Raw genomic sequence first — 7,571 nt, forward strand, 5'->3', positions numbered from 1 at the left:
GAGCATGAGGGTGGGGAGGAGTAGAGGGGGAGGGGCAGCCCAGCACGGGGCTCAATCCCAGGACCCTGAGATCCTGACCTGAGCTGAAATCAAGTCAAGAGTCGGTCGCTTGACAGACTGAGCTGCCCAGGCGCCCCAGGTTTAACACTTTTAAGTCATTCTGCTGTTATATGTAACAGAATTTGGGTAGGATCCTTTTTCCGTTCAGATACTCACCTAGCATGATACGAAAACGATATGAACAATGATAATAACCACATACAAAGGACATGTTCCACACACTTCCCTTTCCTAGGCAGGCACAAGCTCCGATAGCCTGGGGAGTAAGACTGCAACACCTTTCTGTGTCCTTGTAAGGAAATTCCAACAGCTCTCATTTCCAACGTTACCTTTGGTGGGAAGCGGCTGCACAGAGGAATGAGATAAGTGTTATCATGGCCATTGGACTTGACTGTAGCTTAACCCCAAGGTCACTGGGAGGCCAGAGCAGAACAGGGGAAGGAATGTTGGCCTCTGAGCCCCCTGGGCCTCCGGGCACGCTCAGTCCCCCTGTTGGCCTTCCCATGGAGTGCTGTGACAGCCCGTACCAGCCCTTAGCGGGGCTGCCCTGCTTCTCCCCACAGGAAGGGACCGAACCCAGCACGGGCATTCCAGAAAGCTCGAGCACCTCCCTCCGTGGCCCTCACTCCTCTTTGCCCATGCAGCCCGTCTCCAGTTCACACAAAAGACTCTTTCAGAAACTGGTTACCTAGATTTGAACTTTTCAACGAGGCTTTTAAAAATTTTTTTTCTTTAAGCTCTGCAGCTAAAATACCAGATCCTGCTGTTGCTAAGATTAAGGATTTTCTCCCTCAGCTCAGTTTCCATTGACTAGGAAAGACCAGGAGATGGATTACTGTTCTCTTGCCAAAAGCAGAGAGGCTGCTTGAGCTTCTGGGGCTAACACTGGGATCTGACATTATTCAGGCCTGTGCTAATAGTCCTTAGTTACTCCTCAAGCTCTCACAAAAGTCACACACATTTGTGTCGGTAACTAAGGCCTACGGAAACCACTCAGCCCTAAGTGCACACAGGAGAACCATGGAGTCGGAGTAAAAGGTAATTTAACATGAATATTTATATACTGTACGTACTGCGTGCCATGATTCACTCAGCTTATTTTCAGTTTATGCATTTGCTTCCCATTTGCAGTCTTTATTTATTACAAAGTTAAGGCCGTTAGCGAAATAACACATCAGAGTGGGTTTTCTCCCCCGCCCACCCCCGTCTTTAAAAAATTTTCCTGCTTTCTCATCTATTTCTGGAAAAGTGTGCCAATATAGCAACAAAACCGGTCACTGCTGCCAAACCCCAAAGAGATTCACGGAGTGTTGTACTGAGTGGAGTCTTTGTACCACTGAGAGCTGCACGCAGCCACCCCAGTGGCTACTGAGCTGGGGCAGCTCCTGTCGGTCACCATAAGTGACAGGAATCACCCGCTGCTCTGACTCTCAAGGTGGGGATACAGGGGCCAAGACTGCTAGAGTGTTCCCTGGATGCACGGGATCTGGAGCTGGAGAAGCTTGGCTTTAGGGCTCAGCACGTCCCCTTTCTAGCTCTGGAATGCCTAGCAAATGACTTTCTACATCCTTTCTACAAACATTCTGAGTTTTCATTTCGTCTTCTACAAGACGAGCCTACTACACTCAGCTTGACACATGACAAGCTCTAAATATACATGTGATCCTAACAGTAACCTGGAGGTGACGAGGAAAAGCCCAGCCTGGGGAGGGTTAAGGCCCTTCCTTAATGCACTTTGGGCCTAGTTGTCTGATCCCTGTTTGCTTCATTCCAAAGCTTACAACCTGTTCATAATGAAACCCACCTCAGTATCTCTTGCCGCCTTCTACCAGAAGTATGTATTCAAAATCTGGCAGATTTGAGATTTTGGGGGACTTGACCTGGATACAAATGGTAAGAATAGGTTAAAAAAAAAAAAAGATGCAGGTTGTCCTTGTGCCAGTGCCAGATGAAACGTGCTTTTTAGAAATGTCATCCTAATTTGATTTGCACCTGAGTTCCATTTGAATGCGAGCTACAATTCGCAGCTCTCCTAAACTTCGCTGCGGCCACCACGGTCTTGATGACTGGTTTACAGAGAGCTGCCTCTGTCAATCCCAGGGGAAGATCTTGTCCAGCTCTGGATGTCACTTTCCAAGAGAAGCAGAGACACGTTGGGCATGCCCCGAGGAGGGCTGGCAGGATGGTGAGGGCTGTAAGAACATGCGAGGAGCAACGGTTGCTACATCTCAGAGGAAGAGGCCTGATGCGCGGCAAACAGATTACTCTTTACCTTTGAGGCTTCAGGCAGAAGGTCTCACACAACAGGTGCAAGGCCCAAGGAAATAGTTTTGGGTTCAATTGGAAAGAGAGTTTTGAGCTTGAAAACAGTTCAGCAATAGAATGAGCTCTGCTGAAGGGGAAACTTTCATCTCTGTGGCTGTGCCTGATGGTCTGGGGACCAGTTTTTAACCGTGTTGTTCCAAGGGTTTATACATAGATGAGAAGATAACTAAGGTCCCCTCCAACTCACAGCTTCCATCCTTATGATAGGTCAGGTGCTTACAGATGTGCAAAAGGCTTTCCTACACCTGTTTTCTTTCACTTATTCATGTGCAGTTAGTCAGTAGACCAGTGAATAGCTGTTGTGCTTCCACTATCTGGCACTAGGTACCAAGTACACAACAGGAAACAAATGTTGCCCTCAAGTACCTTATAGTCTTGTGGGAGAAATGGACAAGTAGACAGACATTTGTAACAGAGCACGGTAAGGGCTGGAAGAGGAAGCACAGAGAACACTGGAAAAGAATACCTACCCCTGTCTGGTGGATGAGAGAAGGCTTCCCGGAGGAAGGGATATCTAAGATGGGACCCAGCTGGACTCAGCCAGGTAAATAATGGAGGGGCGTTGCAGGCACGGCAATAGCCTGAACCATAGCCTGGAAGCCTAAAAGAACAAGGCAGGATGGGGAGCTGTGGGCAGTTCTGGTCCTCTTATCAACAGGGGACTTCTATTTCCCCATCTCATCCTTTGAATCTGAATCACCTACGGGACTTGCTTCAGCCAATGAGAAATGAGCAAACACAAAAGGAAGAGCCAGAAGAGGCTTGAAAAAATGCTTGCACGGGAAAGCTGCTTGGTACTCTGGGAGTCTGACAGTGACAACTTTCTAAGTCCATGATAACCTGCTGGATGATGAGAGACACTTGTCCCCTGTGTCTTCTTGGTCATCCCTGGTCTGTAGTCAACTATCTTCAGAAGCAGAGCTGCCTAGCTGACCTGCTGTGGACCACAGATGCATGAGTGAGCCCAGCAATGCTCACTAGAAGAACTGCCCAGCTTGGCCCAGCCCAAATTGCTGACTCATTAAATCCTGAGCTTAATAAAATGGCTATTATTTTATTCAACTAACTTTTGAATGTATTTTTTTTTCTTCTTCGGTAAAAGCTAATTGATATGGCAGTCATAGAGATTTATAAATCATGTTAAGGAATTTGGACTTGAATCCAAGAGTGCCACAGAGACTTCAAAGGGTTTAAGCTATGGAAGTAATATCAGATTGATCAGTAATCAGAATGATTACTGTTGGATCCAGCCAATGAGATCATGTGTGGTTTAGTATTTGCAAATATAAAGCAGTATACAAATACGGTTGATGAGAAAAAATAGTACATACCAATGGCCTAGAGACACATGGCACACAATTTCAAGGCAAGCCCTTCAAATCAAACTCCCCGAAAATATCCAGCAATGGCACATCTGGCTATAAACAAATTATCTCCCGAGTACCTTGCTGCTCGTAACCAGCTCTGGGCCTAGAAGGAGAACTGGCCAAAGCAAGGTGGCATGGGGGAGGGGCAGAGTGTGCCAAGAACATGGAAGATTCACTTTTCTCAAAGATGACTTGGATCAGCAGTTGTTCAGGCTAATTTGGTCCCTGTAACAAATACCTGGGTCCTGGGGCCTCAAGGAAGCCTTTTTAGAAGATTATCATAAGGACACAATCAAAGAATTGCACAAAGATGAGTTTGTTCTTTGCAACATTATTTATACTGTGAAAAAGTTAACATAAATGTCCAACAAGAGGGAAATAATGATGTAAATTATTATACAACTATATAATAGTGGTTGAAAACCATGCAAATATTAAAATGATACTTTTAAAGATCGTGGCATAGAAAATGTTCACAATCTAAAAATATGTACATGAAGTATGTGACAGTTTTCTACTAATACCCATTCTATCCTTTTAATAATAAACTCCTGATTTTTAGCTGAAAGCATGGCCCAGAAACCTCATTTCTCAGCCTTCCTGGCTTCTGAGTGTGACCGTATAGCTGAGTTGTGGACAATGGAATGTGGCCAGGAGGGATGTGTGCCATTTCCAGGTTGTTCCCTAATACTTACAGATGGGTGTTCCCTTTGCCTGTGCTTTTCTGTAAGGTTGAGTTGCAGATGTCATGATGGGAACTCAGAGACAGACCCTGGACCCAGCACCTGTCTAGGGAGCTCCTCCCCAGTGTGAATGCCTCACCAGAGCTCAAGTGACCCAGGAGCTGCTGTATGTTTGAGGGACACTCATTTGAAGGTCACTGATAGGTGCTCAGGTGGGCAACTTAAGAAAGTCACACACTCAGCAGCAGAGTCCTGCAGAGCCAAATCTTCTCGTTCTAAGTCTGGCACCTTATCTCTTAGATTAACTGTGATATCGTGGGGACTGCAAGTGACGTGAAGAGACAAAGGAAGGACTGTCACAAGAGTGCAGGTGGGTATATATAAAGTGTGGATGAACTTGGGCTACTCATTTTGGGTCATTTCTCCTTTGATCTACTTTTGTTGACTCTGGGTTTTGCTCCCTTTCTGACATGGGTTGAATGCTTCCCCCCACCAAATTCTTATGTTGAAATCCTAAAGCACAATGCCTCAGAATGAGACCTTACATGCAGAAGGGTCTTTGCAGATGTAATCAAGTTAAGATGAGGTCACTAGAGTGGTCTCAAATCTAACATGACTGATGTCCTTATAAGATGACACGTAGACACACACAGAGAAGGTGGCCATGTGACAGTGGAGGTTGAACTGCGAGCCAAGATTGCCAGCAAATCACCAGAAGCTAGGGAGAGTCGAGGAAGGATCCCCAACAGGAGCCTTCAACAACAGCATGGCCCTGGCGACACCTTGATTTTGGACTCCAAGGCTCCAAAACTATGAGATAATGAATATTTCTTTTAAGCTACCCTGTTTGTGCAGCTTCCTAGGCAGCCCTAGGAAACTAATACACTGTTTCTGGGCTGCCTAATGCCCTGCAGAAATGGCCAAAGCAGGCAGAGCAGACTAAGCAGCAGGGCACCCGTAGGGTTCTGACCCCTTACCCAGGGCCCTGGGAGTGACTGGCTGGCCAGGCTGGGGCCTTGACTTAGAGGATTTCCCTCAGCATTAAAGCCAGAATGGATCCGGCATGAGCAATTCCAAGATTTATTACTTAACCCTGATTCCTACCAGGGTTATGGGGGGAAAGAAACAGATCAGTGGTCTATGGAAGACCCTCCTGGGACACCAAGCCCAAGCTCTTGTCATATTCTCCATGTTTCCCTTTATGGTTTTATTCTTTTTCTGGGACAAAACTCCTCCCAGATTTGTATTCAAATCTCCTGAGAAGGTGGAGCAAACTAGACAAATGGGAGCACCCATAAAATCACAAGTTACCTCATTTGCATGCAATTTGTTCATTTAAATATCATTACCATATGGTGGAGGTCCTATTGCCAGGGTGACCAGTAACAGAAAATGAGCAGGGTAGCTTTGCCAGAGACTCTCTCTCCACTTTGACTCATTCCTGCTGTGTTCCCAGCTACCCTCCCAACTGCCATTAAAAGAATACAAACCATTCTATAGTTCTGCCTTTTTCTCATCTTGTTTCGCTTTTCACTTTGCCTAAGATTTTACTCCTTACCCTACCAGATTTTCCAAATTTAGCTCTTTCATTTCTTCCAGCTGAACTTGATGACCCTTCTCCACCTGTTTGATACCGTCTCCCTCTGATCGACCCCGCACTTTACCGTTTCCGTTTCTGTTGTCTGGTGCCTGGCACTCGGTCATATGACCTGTCCAGAGTGTGAATTCCAGCTTGGCTCTCAATGAGCTCCATGACCCTGCGATACATTCTTGAATAATTCCAGGCAGCAGGTTGTCGGTCTGTAATAAGAGATGTACTTTAGGAGAATTAAATAAGGTAACATATATGAAGGCTTTGGATTAGTTATCTAATGCTGTGTAACTTAGCAGCTCCGAGCAGCAACCCTCATTTATTATCCCTCACCCCTTCTGGGGCTCAGGACTTCAGGAGCAGCTAGGCTGGGCTGTTTGGGCGTGGGGTTTCTCAGGAGGGTGCAATTAGGTATTAGCTGAACCTGTGGTCATTTAAAGACTTGGCTATAGCTGGAGAACCCAGGTGGAGAGTGGTCTTTCCATGGGATCCACTCCCAGTGGTGCTGGCTGTTGATGGGAAGCCTCAGTGCCTCTCTGCGTAAGCCTCTCCAGAGGGTTCTGGAAACCCCTCGTGCCATGGTGGCTGGCTTCCCCCCAGAACAAAGCGAGGGAGAGAGAGAGAGGCACAGGGATGCATGCTTTTTGTGACCTAACATCTGAAGTCTGTACCATCACCTACACCATGTCTATTCATTGAAAACGAGTCACAAAGTTCAGTCCACATTCAAGACAGATTTAAACTCCATTATTGGAATGGAAGAGAGGTGTGTGCAGAGGGCCTGCAGAAGCTCCCCCTGGTCCCTGGGTGTCTTCAGTGAGTCAGTCTGGACACAGCCCTGGTCTGGGCAGCTGGGGGTGGCCCATCCAGGCTCAGTGGGCTCCTCTGCCTGGGCCCAGCCGGCCAGGGCTGTCTCTGGCCCATCCGCCTGCAGTGCATGCTGCTGCTGGAGGAAACCCTTCACGGGCGCCCTGTTGGGCTCTCAGTCCCCACCTGCTCCTGGGCAAAGCAGCACAGCACCACGGCCGGCCAAACACCGCTTGTATGGCAACAGACAATGTATGTTGATTTGAAACCCCGGGAGAGCCCAGGTAAAATTCGAACCCAGCCTCTGCACAGGGAAGGCAGGGCGAAGAAAGAGGCATGCCTCTCCAGATGGGCAGGTGGCAGGTTTAATAAGCAAGGGACTTACCCACGAGGCTTGTTCTCTGCCCCACAAGACAAGTAGATCTCTGCAGGGGCCAGCCAGAATCCTAGCAGTTATAATGGAGCTGGGTGTGGGACCAGCCAGCACCTCCCTCCCTCAGGCTGCACCCTCGAGCCCCTCCCACTGTGGCAATGCTGGCCTGAACCTACATTGCTAGGCCAGTGGAGGCGGTGGGGGGCCTCCGATCGCTCCAGGGTCAACCGGAAGTCCTGTCGTCTCCACGACCTCCTCCGACAGCGTGCCCGGAAGCCGGCAGCCGGCCGGATCCGCTTCATCTCCACAGGGCTTTCCTTCCGACCTCCGGACTCTGGCTCCAGGCTGCTCCCTCGTGGACACAG

Source organism: Ursus maritimus, unplaced genomic scaffold, assembly GCF_017311325.1.
Source record: "Ursus maritimus isolate PB19 unplaced genomic scaffold, ASM1731132v1 scaffold_9, whole genome shotgun sequence".
Classification (NCBI taxonomy): domain Eukaryota; kingdom Metazoa; phylum Chordata; class Mammalia; order Carnivora; family Ursidae; genus Ursus; species Ursus maritimus.